A 17736-nucleotide genomic window follows, 5' to 3' on the forward strand; every position below is an offset into this window, starting at 1 on the left:
CTAGCATATTAGTGAAAATTTCCTTAAACTGTCACTAACAACATATTATTAGTGATGATTTTTCTAAACAGTCACTAATAAAGTTAAATAAATTATTTTTATATTTTTTAAATAAAAAACTCTATTAGTGACAGTTTAATAAATTCGTCGCTAATAATAGGCTATTGGTAATGGTTCTAATAAACCGTCACTAATATTGTTGACTTTTTCCCAGTCAACAAAAGTATTTTAAGTGACAATTTTATAAATCATTACTACTACAAGACTATTAATGACGGATTAGAAGAACCATTACTAATAATTCATTATTAGTAATGATTTTAGGAACTATCACTAATATTGTTGACTTTTTTTTACAGTCAACATTCATTATTAGTAACGGCTTCTAGAACTGTGACTAATATGACACCATAGTGACAGTCAATTAACTATTACTAATAAATGCCTTTTAGTGACGCTTTGAATTTGTCACTAATACCCCAAAAAACGTCACTAATATTTTCCTGAGATAGTTTCTGCCCGAAAAGTGGTTTCCTGCGATGGTTTGAGCGGGGAAATTGGGTTTTAGTGACGAATGTATTAGTGACGGTTTTAATTTCGTCACTAAAAATGCATTATTAGTGACAGTTTCTAATACTTTTGTCACTCAAAAATAGCTTTTTTTGTAGTGATAGGTGTGGGAAACGATAACGTGTGCACGGTGTGCCCACAAAGCAGCAACAACCAGGTGAGTGGCCACAAAGACAAAGGAGACGCCCACCTTGTAGGACATGATTGTATTTTTTTGGGGCATGATTGTATATTGTTTCGGGAGATTACTGCATATGTATATATTTCTTTTCTTTTTTTTATATTGTGCAGATACTTTTATTCCATATTAATAAAAAGGAAGTACTTTCTTTATTTCTTCATTTTAATTTCATTACGTATGCTTGTAAGCATTTAGCAAACCTACATTAATACTTGGGAATACAACATACAATAACAAAACATTACAAAATAACGGGCTTCCAAAGTGTTTTTTACCAAAACTTTAGAAAATTTAAATAAGGAGATTTACTAGGAGTGAATGTGAATTGAACTACTTGCTAAGGTGTTCTTTAGCGATTTCAAAAGTACTAGAAAAACTAAAATGCGTGTACTCTTGGACTTATAGCCTTTCCAAGAGTTTATTGGATATTAGCAAGAAATTATTAATGCTCCCAATGCACTCCAACACTTGCCAGATTGACAACAACATTTCATACCCTTCAAATATAATAATAAAATAAGAATATAGTAACTTTATTACTATTGGTGTATTTAATTCAAATTCCCAATATTTTAATTAAAATTTTATTTATTGTTTTGGGTGGTAAATCAGAACCTGCATCTCCGATCCTCCCATTGTTTGTAGAGTTGGTCTCCATTTTATCCCTACCGAGCCATTAAATACCCTCGCATAACAGTCAATTTACTGTTCCGCCATTAATTGTCGGCTTATGCGCACTTTGCCCTAATGACGAATGCAAAGAAGGTATGACGACATAACCCTCGTCGACGAATCTCAAGCCCTAAAATCAGTCCTCTCGGTAAGTTCTTGTCTACAAGACACATGTCTATGTCGATGTGCCCAAGAAGACAGATCATCGACGAACGCAACCCTGCTGAGTCCCTCTTTGAAAATTTATTTTTTCACCTTCCTTTTATTATTTAATTGCTATAATTTATCGGGTCTCTACACAATTTTATAATAAATTGTTGATACGATTATTTTAAAATATTTTTAAAATTTAAAATATTAATATTTTAAATAATATTTCATTAATAATTATCTAAATTTTAAATAAAAATTAAATATTTTATATTAAATAAAAAATATAAGCATTTTTTAACGAATAATAATTTTATTATTAATATATATTCTTAACGTCTATCATATTAATTTATAATGAAAATAATATTATTAACTAAATTAAAAATTTTAATTTATTTAATGTTAAATTAAATTAGTAGGTAGTTATTGGTCGAGTAACAATTGATTTGTAATATAGGAAATTAATATGTAAATATTTTTAAATAGATTTTAAATAAAAATATTGATATTTTATAAACGCTCAGTGAAGGCTTCACTCTCGGGAAGAATATGGTCTTTTCTTTTCCGCTCATCAAATCATCTGTCCTTGCTTATGGACCAAGCAACGCAATGGCCCTACCATGACCGGAAAAGAAATTGCTTTTCCAAGTATAGCTCTTCAGCAAGCTAGCAATGAAGCTGTGGAGAGGAGAGGAGGAAGCTACACGGGACGATTGGTCTGTTAGCGCATAATTAACTTTCCTCTTCCCCAACAACCCCCCGGGGCTCCCTCTACTTTTCCCCTAATTTTCTCTATAAATCAGACCAATGGGCTCCTTCACCATCCATAATCCGGAGAGAGAGATAAAACACCTATTTCCAATTTACACTACAAACGGTTGAGTAACCAAAATGAGCGACAACTCGACCGCGTGGAAGACCTTGGCTGCCATTGGAGGGGTTGCTTCCGCCCTGTGGGGTTTGTACAGTTTTGTCTCTGACTCCGGCTCCTCGGGAAAAACGATGAAGGCTCCCGGCAAGGATGATCGCATCTTCAGAGACGCTTTTGAAAGTAACCCCGCCGGCTACTTCCGGGACCTGCGTGCAAAGAAGTAGATCATTCATGAATCGAAACATCAGAAGCAGAAGGATCCTGCCATGTATATACAGCTAGCGTCGTAGTTTGGTTTTAATCACGAGATGTAATTCTCAAATTATGTCTATTAGTTTTGCATTACTTCGTACTTTATACATGTATCTACTCTGTCAATCGGTGATATTATCATGCTAAGCTTCTGCCCTACATGTTATAAGGGCGGGCGTCTCCTATAGCTATGTGCAATTGTAATTGCATTAGAGGTATGGTATCGTATGCATGGCAATCTTCTTTTCTGATCTAAACAATTCAGTGGACCGACAGTCCTTTTATTGTCACTTCATAATTATATTATACGCTATATCATTTACAGTTTAAACGGACGAAGATGGAGGACACAGAAACAGGATCCAGTACAGGCCATCCTTCTATTTTTCTTATGCTAGGGACAGCCATTCCAAGGGTTGGAACCGCCATTACATCATGTTGCTGATCATTCAAGGCCATCCTATAGGACGTGAATGAATTTTTTTCCCTTTTCAAATAGAAAAACTAATAATAAAAAACGAAAAAAACATGAAATACGAAGGCCATATGATAAGATTCGTACCTCAGATAAATCCAGGTGTTTGGTGTTCTCTATAGACTGTTATGGGTTATATTGTTTCCTGTGTCTAATTTTTTGCGGTCTCGGACGCCGAGAGCATGGAAGACTCCGGTAGAAGCCGTGGCATTATGTGCATTTTAAGCAAGCATTTATGCGGAGAAATTCACTTGAATTTTTAGATTTAGTTTTTCAAAACAAAATCATATTCATGGTCTACTGATTCTCGTCATCTCTAATATATGCTTAGAACATCAGTTAGCTTCAAAAATCATGCCAAGGTCACTCCTTCATTAGCTATGTACAGTAATGATGTCAAACCTTCTTCAGATCATTCCATTCAGACATGGAAAATGGGTGATTGGCCATTGAATTGGATTTTTGATTTTTCTTGCCCACCCCGTTATTATTAGCCCATCCCTAAACTCTTTAGAATCACGAGATGCATTAATGAGTTGGTTGTATACAGTATTCACAGGCACTTTTTGTAGCCCACTCTTGTATAACTAGCATGCTTAGAAGTCTTTTAAAGAACCACACGAGCCAATTGTTCTTGAATGTGGGAAATTAAGGCTCTATTTGGTTTATTTATAAAAATATGTTTTTATTTTGTTAAATTTTTTTCTGTTTGGCAAAAAATGAAAATAAGATTTAATGGTTTATAGTTGTTTTTGCAATTTATAAAATTAAATGATTATATCTTTTAATATAATTAAAAGAAAATTGTACATAAATTCCAAACAAAAAATAAAGCTAATTACAAAATAATTTTACTAATTATCAATTGTAATGTCCAATAAATTTTTTTATTGTAAAGTAAATTGTAAAAGTAAAATAATTATAATAAATAAATTTTTAGTATAATTTTTAATGTGTATATTATTTGTAATTTTATTATTTAAATAATAATTTTTATAATATTTTTTATTTAAAGATTGAAAATAAAAATTATTTATTAAGTTTTTAATTTGTATTCTTTTTATTTTGTTAACCAAATAGGTTGCTACTGTTTAGTTTTTAGTTTCTATTTTTTCATTTTTAGTTTTCATTTCTTTAATTTTTGACAGTGATACTAAACGATCCCCGAGGTCTCTCTTATTCAACTCCCTTGAACCACTGAGCCATCTCTCCCACACAATGATTATGTCTTGTTAACTTCATGAATAGCAAGTCATTTACCTTTTCAAAATCCTCTACTAAAACATGTTCTTCCTCTAATTCACTAAACTTGGAAAAATGGATGAAAATCCATTAATACGAACAGAATTCGACCCCACTTAAATCGACTCATAAGTGATCCGCACATTAAATTATTCGAATATGATTTAAAGTTTTTTTATCCGTCTCTAAATGATTTGGTTGGCGGATTTACAATTTTATCCTATGGATATCCGTCTATCCGTTAACAATTAATGTTTAAATTTATAGATAATTCCATATGCCCATGCTTATTAGACATGAATTCAATTAGTATAAGCTCTATTGGCCAAAACCTAATCGCACAATCCTAACTTTTGCATTATTCTATGTGCCTCTAAGTTTATCCCATGTCCACATTCAAACTCAAGTCTAAATACTCAATGTTCTCTTGATCAAAACAAAAGTCTCTAAATTCATGTTTTAAAAATATTTTTAAAATTTTTGTTAGCTGGTGTATACCCAAGAGGAGGGGTGAATTGGGTAATTAAAATTTCCTAAGTTGATTTCAATTCCACAGTCAGCAATTCCCAACCTAGGGTATGTCTAAGCACAAACCAATACCCCAACAGCATAATACTGAGCAAATATATAAAACAGATGCAACAGACTCAGTATTTTCAAATCATTCACAGTATTTAAAGCATGCACAACATTCATATAGCTATTCAAATATAAACATACATGTGCATAAATTAAATTGCAGAAATATAAAGAGTATAAAGAAAGAGAGAGCCGACACAGGATATGTTATTGGGGTTTAGCCAACTGTGCCTATGCCCCCGCCTTGACCCACCAGCACAAGGATTTCACTAATGCTCACTTAACGGGTGGAGCGGTACAGGTTACAACCAGGTCAATTAACGGGGTTGACCTCAGCCTACACCTAATCAGGATGGTTCACCTAACTTTCCTAATCGGCTCTAAGCCAATCTGGAATTATTCATAGGACTAGTCTCCCTCTTCCGACCATACGTCGGGAATACAACAGATATGAATAATTTGTGTACAATCAAATGTGCTTCTTATGATAAGCAGATATGTACAACAATACAGCTCAAGATACACTCACGTATGATGTGAAAATAAACTCAGTGTGAGTATGTGATTTTCTTGCTAAAAATAATCCTTAAATAAAAATATATATGATGGATGCTCAAGGATTTAAATCCTAACAGAATATTTCTCCAAATATATTTTTCCCCAATAAAGTGCAGGAGAATCTAGGGTTTTAGTTTGCTTACAAATGAACTTACAAAATAGTATGTGTGAGTGTAAGTACGATTGCAATAAGACTTTCCTAACACAAGTTATATGTGCTCAAGTCTTTCAAAATTAACTAATACAAATTTTCTCCCCATGATATTTATCAATAAAATATATAAGAGATCCAAGGAGCTAACTCTCAAAAATAAATTTTCACAAACAAAGAACAAGTGAGAGTATAAGTTTTGAAGAAAATAAATGCCCAAGGTTTTAAGTGATCTCTGTCACGCCCTGAACCCGTAAATGGGACCCAGGGATGAATTAGTAACCTAACATGTCCCTGTATCATAAAAATAACAACGATACAACATAATAAATGAGGGTTCAACCCCATGGGGTTACCAGGCACCCTATACGCATTTATACACAAATTATAAACATAGCGGAAAAGGTCATTCTATACATGTACTGTACCATACCAGAGTCTATACAAAACAAAACGGAGCCCATGTCATGCCCCGAACATGGAAATGGGACCCGATGATGAAAATGGAATCTAACCTGTCCCTGTATCATACAAATAATCCACAGATAAAGTACAAAAGATGAGGATCCGACCCCATGGGGTTCCCAGGCACCCTAAACACATCCAACACAATCATATACACAGTGGAAAAAGGGTCATTCTATATATATGTACAATACCATACTAGAGTCTATACAAGAGCAGAACACGGGCTCTATAAAAAACGTGCAAACGGGTGCCCAAATACATCTCAAAATGGCAACCCACCAAAAACAGTCCTAGCACTTACCCAAGCGCTAACCGCAGTACACCAACCACTACACTCCCTACACCAGGACACTAGTTCCGGTTACTCGAATGACCTATAAAAATGTACGTACAGTAGGGGTGAGACACCTCTCAGTAAGGAAGAACACAGGTTATATAGGTGTGTGGCATTTGAGTGCTATCATGATGCAACATACACGCAGTTAAATGCAGTCCAGTACTAATTTACACAGTGCATAAACGCACACATACACATACACATAATCAGCAATCCCGGTGTCGTCACACCCTTCGACCTGAAGCCGGCTAGCGAAAAACGACGTTGGCCATAACCAACCCGCAAACACGGCGCCACCGGCACATGGTTAGTCCCCGACTCCCATGGTATCGTACCGGTGCTAACTGGTGGATCCACACCCTTTGGCCTGATCTGCCGGTATAGGCTCACACCCTCAAATATAGAGTCGGGCACTCTTGCCTACGTGGCAGGTGATAAACACACTCCCTCGAATATAGAGCCGGACACTCTCAGTACCTGGAACAATTTGGAACCCCGTTTCTACTAGCATTACAATAGTCACACCCATATGCATGCTCATATAACCAAACAAATCACACCCATTTGGTAATCTAAATCATGGTTTTCCAAAAAAATACAATTTAAACAAGTCAAGGCATGGTCATCCCAATAACATAGTATAAATCAACATATACATTCGGTTTTCAACAAAACTAGGGATGCTGCCCATCGCCCTCTTTTTCCCAAAACTGTAATAAAGAAAAACCCATAGTTTTCCCTTTTAGATCCCCCCAAATGAGTAGCTAAAACACACACAGGACCGTGAATCACAATTCCACCAAGTCCAGTTTCAAAAATAATAAATATAAACACAGTTCCCCTTACCTTTTTCTCGAATAGCCAATCCCGAACTCCAAGGCCCCTAAACAGCGAACTAAGTTCCAAAACCTACAAATCACAGTACAAAATATTCTCACAAGACATTTTCCTACAAAACTACCAGATCAAAAATGAAAACTGAGCCTACCTCGATTTTTTGCCAAAACCCAAAAATCTCTTAAATGAGATTTCAATCTGTAGAAATTGTAGAGAATCCTTCCACGATCTTCATGGTAACTTCAGATTTCTGATTCCATCAACGATCGGCGAAGAAATCTAGAAAGAGAGAGAGAGAGAGAGAGAGAGAGAGAGAGAGAGAGCAGGGAGAGTTTTAGAGATAGAGAGAGAGAGAGAGAGACATGTTTGAAGTTTCTTAGTGAAGAAGTAATGAAATTTGATATTTATAGCCCTTTGACCCGACCAACTTCGTCGATGAAATGGCGCACTCGTCAACGAATCTTCCATTGCCTTCGTCAATGAATCGGTGGCCTCGTCGACGAGTGTGGGATCTTTGGTTTTTTTGAGACTCCTCGACTTCTCCTTATCGACGAGTCTCTTAATTTCATCGAAGAGAAGAACAAAGGCTTCATCGACGAAATCTGGCTTCGTCGACGAGGCTTGCTCTTCTACCAAAATGTCCCTCTCTTGTTTATTTAAACCCACTTATCAAGGTTCGGGTTCTTACAATCTCCCCTCCTTACAAAAATTTTATCCTCAAAATTTGTCATCTCTCATTCACAGACTCATACATACAATCGAATATGTAGACACAACTCAAGCGAAAACTAGCAACCACTACCGCGTAGTCCCATCATACAAATTCACATGCATACCCTCACTTTTGGCGGAGGAATACCGTGGTTACATATACCACTGTCTCAGGAGTTCACAATACACACACACTCCCGACGACTAACCACCTATCCCAACCCACAGTAGGATCATGTACAAGTACTCAAAACAATTGTGGATACTTCCGGCGTATTTCCGTTTCTAGTTCCCAAGAAGCTTCCTCAACCTCGTGGTTTTGCCACAGTACCTTCACTAACGGAATTTCTTTGGTATGAAACTTTTGAACTTTACGGTCCAGCACCTGAACAGGTATCTCCTCATACGCTAAAGTATCCCCAATTTCCAATTCATCATAACTAATAACATGTGAAGGATCCAACACGTACCTTCTCAACATGGATACGTGAAACACATCATGGACCTTCAAAAGTGCTGGAGGTAATGCAATCCTATAGGCTATCGGACCCACTCGCTCAAGTACCTCGAATGGTCCGATATACCTCGGGCTCAGCTTGCCCTTCCTCCCAAATCTCATCACTCCTTTCATCGGAGCAATATGCAGAAATACCTTACCTCCCACTTCGAACTCTAACTCACGGCAGCGAACATCCGCATAACTCTTTTGTCGACTCTGAGCTGATCTAATCCTCTCCCGGATCAATCCCACCTTCTCAAACGCCTGTTGTACAAGTTCAAGTCCTAACACCTGACGTTCACCAACCTTATCTCAACACAAAGGAGATTGACACCTCCGACCATACAAAGCCTTGAACGGTGCCATCCCGATACTAGACTGGAAGCTGTTATTATAAGCGAACTCTACAAGTGGCATAAATTGTATCTAGCTCCCACCGAAGTCTAACACACAAGTTTGCAACATATCTTCCAAAATCTGTATCGTCCTCTCCAACTGTTCATCAGTCTAAGGGTGGAACGTTGTACTGAAAGTAAGCTTTGTCCCCAATGCCTCCTGCAAGCTCACCCAGAATCGAGAAGTAAACCTCGGATCTCGATCTGATACAATGGACACTGGTATTCTGTGCATTCTCACAATCTCATGCACATACAAATATGCTTGCCTACTCAAAGGATAGCTAACTTTCATCGGTATGAAATGGGCAGATTTCGTTAATATATTCACGATCACCCAAATAGCATTTTTCCCGTGAAGTACCGGCGGCAATTTGGTCACAAAATTCATGGAAATATGCCCCCATTTTCACCCTGGAATAGGCAAAGGCTGCAATGGCCCTGCCGGCTTCTGATGTTTAGTTTTCACCTGCTGACACGTCAGACACTGCTCCACGAACTGAGCAATCTGCCTCTTCATACCAAACCACCAGAAAGTCTCACGCAAGTCCCAATACATCTTTGTACTACCAGGATGTATCGTATACAAAGAACGATGCGCCTCCTCTAGAATCGTCCTTCTGATATCATCATTATTCGAAACACACAACCTGGTCCCAAACCTCAACACACCTCCCTCAGAGATGTTAAACTGCATAGCCAAACCCTGCTGTACCTTTTCCCTAACCTCTACCAACTCTACATCACTAGCCTGCGCGGCTTTTATACGCTCATATAAAGTCGGCTGAACCACCAGACCAGCAAGATAAGCCTGATGATCACCAACTACCAACTCTGTACCTGAGCTCTCCAAATCCCGTCTGATGTGACATTGAGTTACAACTGCAGATACAGTCGTAGGCTCTGACTTCCGACTTAACGCATCAACTACCATATTAGCCTTTCCAGATGATAACTGATCGTGCAATCATAGTCTTTGATCAACTCTAGCCACCGTCTATGCCTTATATTCAAGTCCTTCTGCATGAAGAAATACCTGAGGCTCTTATGGTCGGTGACGATCTCACACTGTACCCCATACATATAGTGTCGTCAGATCTTCAGTGCATATACCACAGAAGCCAATTCCAAATCATGTGTAGGGTACTTCTTCTCGTACTCTTTCAATTGTTAAGAAGCATACGCCACTACCTTACCTTGCCGCATAAGAACACATCTCAGACCTTTCAGAGACGCGTCGCTATAAATCACAAACCCACCATCCCTCGAAGGAATGGTCAACACTGGAGTAGTAACCAGCTGGTGCTTCAAATCCTGAAAGCACTGCTCGCAATCACTGGTCCACTCAAATTGGACTCCCTTCCTGGTCAATCGTGTCAGAGGTCCAGAACGTTTAGAGAAACCCTCTACGAACCGACGATCGTAACTTGCCAATCCTAGAAAACTTCAAACCTCCTGTACATTCTTCGGCCTCACCCAATCAACCACAGCTTCAATCTTGCTAGGATCAACTGATATACCCTCACCAGTCACCACATGGCCTAAGAACGCAATCTGACTCAACCAAAATTCACATTTTTCAGCTTAGCATACAGCTTCTTCTCCCGCAGAATCTGTAATACTAACCTCAGATGATCCCCATGCTCTTTCAAACTCCTCGAGTATACCAAAATGTCATCAATGAACACCACCATGAATCGATCCAGATACTCATGGAAAACCATGTTCATTAGATCCATGAACACTGCCGGTGTAACACCCCGACCCCGAGGGGCCTGGGATATTAACTTTTTACTACTAATTTACAGCGGAAGCAAATAAACTCAATTTTTATTAAACCAGAGTGCTAATTATCCATATTACAATCACTTATTTCAAAAGAAGAAAATTACACAAACGTAAATATCTGAAATCATACTAATATTTCTAATTAATCTTTATTTTTCTAATCCCCACCCGCATGCTTGCTAAGCCTGATTTCCGACATGTCCTTCAGAGTTATCTGAAATAAAATATGATTGGGGTGAGACGACGCTCAGTAAGTAAATAAGATTATTATTAGTGTGTGGCCAAAATGAGCTTTTAAAGAATTTCGTAAAACAATATTTAGTACTATAACTTCAAGACTGCTTTTAGAATAAACATAAATTTAAAAATTTCTACATAAAACTTTTTTCAATCAATTTCAACAGTAAATTTTTACAATCATATACTATAACTGCTAAATTAAACTTTTAACTTTAAAACTGTAAAAATATTTAATGATAAACATACATATACTTTTCTTTATACGTTTTCCTTAGATCGTCATTTAAGCACCAAAATGATCATTTTCACGTAAACTTACACTTTTCCTTCAAATCATCAGTAACTTTGTACATGTAATTGAATATGTATAAACATATATTATAAAAACTACCCTTAGGCCTGTTTGCCGTAAGTCATGTTTACCCCCATAACTGGGTTGTGCGGTCCGAAGACTGGACTTAGCTGGCTGTCCGACCAAACTAAATCAACGTACGTAAACTTTAAGTGAGATTTTCCTTATTAAGTCCTGGTCCGGAACCAGGTGTGCACTCAGGAGAAATCCACTAACATAAATAACCACTCTGTAAACAGTGTGGGTGCACTCTGATCCGTATAAACTTTAAGTTGCGGTACCGAGTATCTGTAACTTTGAACTTTCGTTGCCATAAGGGGTTTTAAAATCATCTTATTATAATTTATGCAAATTTAAAAATAATATCGTGAAAATCTCATCTTTACTCATATTTTCAAAAAAATGCAACGTAGAAATAAACTCATGCCACACAATTTTTGTGTTAAAAATATATATAATTTTATTTTTGAATAAAAAGAAATGCTAAAAATTTACCCGAGGGGATTGAAACATTTCTTAACCCAAAAATAGATACAAGTATATTAAAGATAGAACTGGTATAATTAAATATGCGTAAAAATAAACTCATGGAAATTTTGTGGAACTAAGTAACATAATTAAAATTTACGTACAAAATAAACTCGGGTATGAATTTAAAATAAAAAGAAACTAACACAATCAAAATTTACTTACCTTCTTCTTTTACCGTGTGCTACGAACACAATAACTATCTTTAAGAAATGAGATCGGAAAGAGTGGGTGAGTGAGAACTTATTCAAAAATTCTCTTTCCACCACAAATTCTTTCACTCACTAATCCTTCTCTTCCTTGGAAAATTGTTGTGAAAAATGAAGGTTGAGAGCTCCCTATTTATAGGAAAATTTTGGGGAAGAAATGGAATTTATAAAAGTGTGGGGAGATGGGTGAAATTATAATTTTTTTAAAATTAAAGAATGGGCAAGGGATGGGTAAGGTATGGGTTGAGTATGGGATGGGGATGGAGGCCATGTGGGAGTGCTTGCCACCATTCCCATTAAATAAATTTTTAATTAACTACTTACCTAATTAATTAATCAATTAGTTAATTAATTATTTTATCATTTTATTATTTTTCTTAATCATTATTATCATTATTATTATCATTGTTATTACTTTTAAACTATTTTTAGTATTTATTTATTTTATTATTTATTTTTGAATAAGAATTAAATTTAAATTTTGAAAACTCATGTGGACCCCACATGGTCTTGTGAGCCCCACACAACTTCGAGATCCGAATGGATCCTACGTAACTCGAATAACTCCTATACGATTTTGTGCATCCTACATAGCTTTGAGACACGTGTAAACCTCCATACGATTTCAGGACTCATGTGGGCCCCACAAGTCTTGTGGGCCCCGCATAGGATACCTATATTATTATTATTTTATCATATATTTCTACAAATTATATCAGTCAAAACATTATTTTATGTACTTAATTACGTATATAAACAGTGTCTTGTGGCTCCAGGACTCATATGGACCCCACATAGTCTTGTGGGCCCCACATATGATACCTATATTATTATCATCTTATTATGTATTTTTACAAATTATGTCTGTCAAAATACTATTTTATGTATATATACTTATTTACGTGTACAAACAGTGTCTATCCTGTTTATCCTATGAAATTCCATTTTGACCAGGCCGACCTCTAAGAAGTGACTAAGCCGCAATGGTCTCTGAGCACTCGCTTAGACAAGGTCTTTCTTAGGCATCAAACATGGAATCAAGGATCCTATAGAAAAACATTTCTGTATTGATATTAACTCAATGACCATTTTTATTATTTTATTATTATTGTACTTTAATCATATATATATTTTTGGGTCATCACAGCCGGAGCATTTGTCAATCCAAAAGGCATGACCAGAAACTCATAATGGCCATATCTGGTTCAGAAAGCCGTCTTCGCTACATCCTCCGATTTGACCCTCACCTGATGATATCCTGACCGTAAATTGATCTTCCAAAAGACTCGCTTCCCCTGCAACTGGTCAAAGAGATCATCTATACGAGGTAAAGGTTAGCGATTCTTCACAGTTACCTTGTTAATCTCGCGGTAATCAATGCACATCCGCATCAACCCGTCCTTCTTCTTCACAAACAATACTAGAGCTCCCCAGGGCGAAACACTAGGTCGAATGAATCCCCTGTCTAGTAATTCCTACAACTGCTCCTTCAACTCCCGAAGTTCTACTGGAGCCATCCGATATGGAGCTTTAGAGATCAATGCCTTACCGGGAAGCAACTCTTTCACAAACTCCACCTCACGATCTGGAGGTAAACCGAGTAAATCATTTGGAAACACATCCGGGGAACTCGCTGACTACCCGAATGTCCTCGAGTCTCAACTCATCCCACGGCAGTTCCTTCATACAAGCTAGGTACCTCTGACATCCGTCCAAGAGTAGCCTCCTCACCCGTAGTGCTGACAAAATCTTTGGTGCTGAACGCACACACGATCCCACAAATTCATACTCCTGTTCCCTAGGTGGTCTAAACACTACTACCTTCCTATGACAGTCGATCACAACATAACTGGAGAACAACCAATCCATCCCCAGAATGATATCGAACCCCGACATGTCGTATACCATAATATTCATGGGTAGCAGCTTTCCATAATTTCCACTAGGTAGTCTACCATCATCTTCCTATAGAAAGATACACTCCCAGATGGCGTAGTAACAGATAACACCTCATTCATGTCTTGGGTCTCAACCCCATGCCGTCCCACAAAATTCACAGACACAAAGGGATGGTTGCACCCGAATCAAACAAAATAGAAGCCTTACTTGAAAGCAATAATAATGTACCTGTCACCACGTTCCCTGTCTGCTCAACGTCCACTGGAGTAAGAGAATATACTCTGGTCGGAGCTGTATTCGTCTGAACGGTTCCCCGAGGTATCTGATTACTCCCTCGGTTCCCATTGAATGCGGGCACATCTCGCCTTGGTGCACGACAATTACGAGATAAGTGGCCTAGCTAGCCACAGTTGTAACAGTTACCCCCCAATGACTGGCACTCACCCTCGTGCCACCTGTGGCATCTAGTACAAGGACCACTAGTCTGGCTCATCTGAGAATACTGGCACTCGGTATTCTGACGATAACCCGAGCCCTTGCTTCTCTTTTTCCACGATCCTTGTCAAGATTCTGTCTGAGAAACAAAAGGTAATGTCCTCTTCCTTAATTCTTGATCCACCTCATCCTCTCGGATACCAGTCTCAATCACCGTGGCTTTATCCACCAACACCAAGAACTCACGGATCTAAAGCATACCCACCAGTTTGCGGATATCCTCCTCGGGCCCTTCTCGAACCTCCGTGTCTTCTCATACTCACTTGAGATCAAACATGGTGGCAAAGCGGGACAACTCTATGTATTGAGCCGCATACCCCTACACTGTCCAACTTCCCCTGAGTTAGAGCAGAAAACTCATCTGCCTTCGCATCATGTACAGAAATGAGAAGTAATCTATCGAAGAACACATCCTTGAAACTGCTCCACGTCATCTCCTCAGGACCACCTCTCTACTTCTCCAGCAGATTCACTGGCAGTCCACCATCGACCCGCCACCCCGAACAGCTGGAAAGTAGCATAGGGGACTGCTGCCTATCCGTGCAGTGCAGGACCTCCAGAATCCTTCCAGTCTTATCCATCTAGTCCTGTGCCGTCATTGGGTCAGGTCCTTTAGAGAATGTCGGAGGAGGCATGCATGTGAACCTCTCCATGGTGCACCCTGCAAGCAACAGGAAAAACGCTCATGTCTCCTCACACTCCGCCCGATCTCCCATAATACCTGCCTCATCAAACCTCGAGGCACAGAAGGCACTCATCACTCTCAGTCTCCTCAAAGCCACGTCCCAGGTTATTATCCTTAGGCTCCATTCTGTAACACAATAGGAATCTATCAGTATCCCTACAAACACAACAGTTAACACAATAATCTACACTAATAGTGTTAACCTATTCCCTGCCAGGTCTAGGTTTAGTCCTATCACATGACACGAAGTCATCAAATGATCTGCCCTCTTTTTACTAGAATCGTCATCCCCAACTCACCAGGAAAAACATATGAATACCTTCGCCAAATCCGCCCCCCCCGGTCTAGCAACCGAACAAACCCTCAACCACTCTAACCCCATCCCTACCCTATACTCTGGTATGTACTCATAACTAAGCCTAACCAAGTCTACGAGATCTAGAAACCTGGTCAGCTTTGATACCAAGTTGTCACGCCCCGAACCCAGAAATGGGACTCGGGGTGAAATGGAATCTAACCTGTCCCTGTATCATACAATAATCCATAGATACAGTACAAAGGATGAGGGTCTGACCCCCGTGGGGTTCCCAGGCACCCTAAATACATCCAACATAATCATATACGCAGCGGGAAAGGGTCATTATATATATATATATTATATGTACAATACCATACCAGAGTCCTATACAAGAGCAGAACATGGGCTCTATCAAAAATGTGCAAATAGGTGCCCAAATACATCTCAAAATGGCAACCCACCAAAAAAAGTCCTAGCACTTACCCAAGCGCTAACCGTAGTACACAGAACCACTAACTCCCTACACCAGGGACGTTAGTTTCCGTTAGTCGAAGGACTTGCAAAATGTACGTATAGTAGGAATGAGACACCCTCTCAGTAAGGAAGAACACAAGTTATATCGGTGTGAGGAATTTGACTGTTATCATGATACAACATACACGTAGTTAAATGCAGTCCAATACTAATTTACACAGTGTATACACGCACACATGCACATACACATGATCAGCAATCCCGGTGTCGTCACACCCTTCGGCCTGAAGTCGGCCCGTGACATAAGACGTTCGCCCGTAACAAACCCGCAACATGGTGCCACTGCACATGCTGTCCCTGACTCCCATGGCATCGTCACCACTCTAATTGGTGGATCACACCTTCGGCCTAATATGCGTATAAGGCTCATGCCCTAAGATATGATCTGGACACTCTTTCCACATGGCGGCGATAAACCCACACCCTCAGATGTATAGCCGAACCTCTCATTACTGAACATTCAAACCCCGTTCCTGCAGCATTTCAACATCACACACTATCATGCTCCATATACCAAACAAACCACACCACCCATTTGGGAATATCTAAATCATGGTTTTTCCAAAAATCAGTGTAAAAACAAGTCAAAGCATGGCCATTCCCAATAACACAGTATAAATCAACATCTACTGTTCGGTTTTTCAAAAAAACCAGGATAGCCCTTCGCCCTCTTTTTTTCCAAAATTTGTCATAATTAAAAACCTATAATTTCCCATTAGTCCCCCCAAGTTAGTACCAAAAACACACACCGGACTGTGAACCACAGTTCCACAAGTCCGATTACAAATAACCAATATAAACCAGTTCCCCCTTACCTTTTCACCGAATAGCCAATCCGAACCTAAGGTCCCCCAAACGAGCGAACCGAGATCCAAACCTACAAATCACAAGACAGAATCGCTCACAATGCGTTTCCCTACAAAACTAAAAATACCATAAAAAAAGAAAGATCATCAATGAAAATCGAGTCTTACCTGCATTTTTCTCCAAACCCAAAAATCTCTTAAAATGAATCTGATCATATAAATTATAGAGAATCCTTCCACAATCTTCATGGTAACGTTAATTTCTGATTCCATCACGATTACGAAGAAATCTAGAGAGAGAAGAGAGTAGGGAGAGGTTCTAAGCAAGAGAGAGGGATATGTTGAAGTTTTCTTAGTAAAGAAGTATGACATTTGAATATTATAGCCCTTTGACCCGGCAACTCAATCGCCAAAATGGCGCACCACGTCTATGAATCGTTCCTTCTTCGTCCACGATCCATAACCTTATCAACGATCTAGAATCTCCAGTTTTTCGGAACGCCGCGCTTCTTCCGCGTCAACGAGTCTCTATAATTTTGTCGACGAGAAGCGTCACACCCCGAACCCCCAGGTTTGTCCTAGGTGTGAATTAAGTAACCTAACTTGTCTTTGTACAATATAACGTACATGATACAATACAAATAAGAGGGTCTGACCCCGTGGGGTACATGGTTGCGCGTTATCCATACACATACCAATCATACTCAATCTCAATACACAGTGAATATTGTCTATATAATATAAAAGTATAATACCAGAGTGTATACAAAACAGGATAATCCTTCCCATAATTACAACACATACCCCAGGTTCCCAACATTATCCCGACAACTGGGAGACCAAAACTCTCATAGTAGGTACTGAGGAGTAGCTACGACACCCCTTGCTCCACCAGATTCTTAGGATGCGTACTTCGGCTACTTAGGACCTTGTCAAAGTTGGTGGTATTCC

The 17736-nt window shown here is 38.6% G+C and overlaps 1 long non-coding RNA gene across 1 annotated transcript in view; it reads right to left on the minus strand.

The window, feature by feature from the left end:
- Positions 1-2512: 2512 nt before the first annotated feature.
- LOC131152956 (uncharacterized) overlaps positions 2513-17736 on the minus strand; it is a 56377-nt gene continuing 41153 nt past the window's right edge. Inside the window, exon 2 of the long non-coding RNA XR_009136132.1 lies at positions 2513-2887. This is a non-coding gene — a long non-coding RNA (uncharacterized LOC131152956). The remainder of the gene's footprint in view (positions 2888-17736) is intronic.

The sequence above is a fragment of the Malania oleifera genome, chromosome 4 (assembly GCF_029873635.1).
Source record: "Malania oleifera isolate guangnan ecotype guangnan chromosome 4, ASM2987363v1, whole genome shotgun sequence".
Lineage (NCBI taxonomy): Eukaryota > Viridiplantae > Streptophyta > Magnoliopsida > Santalales > Ximeniaceae > Malania > Malania oleifera.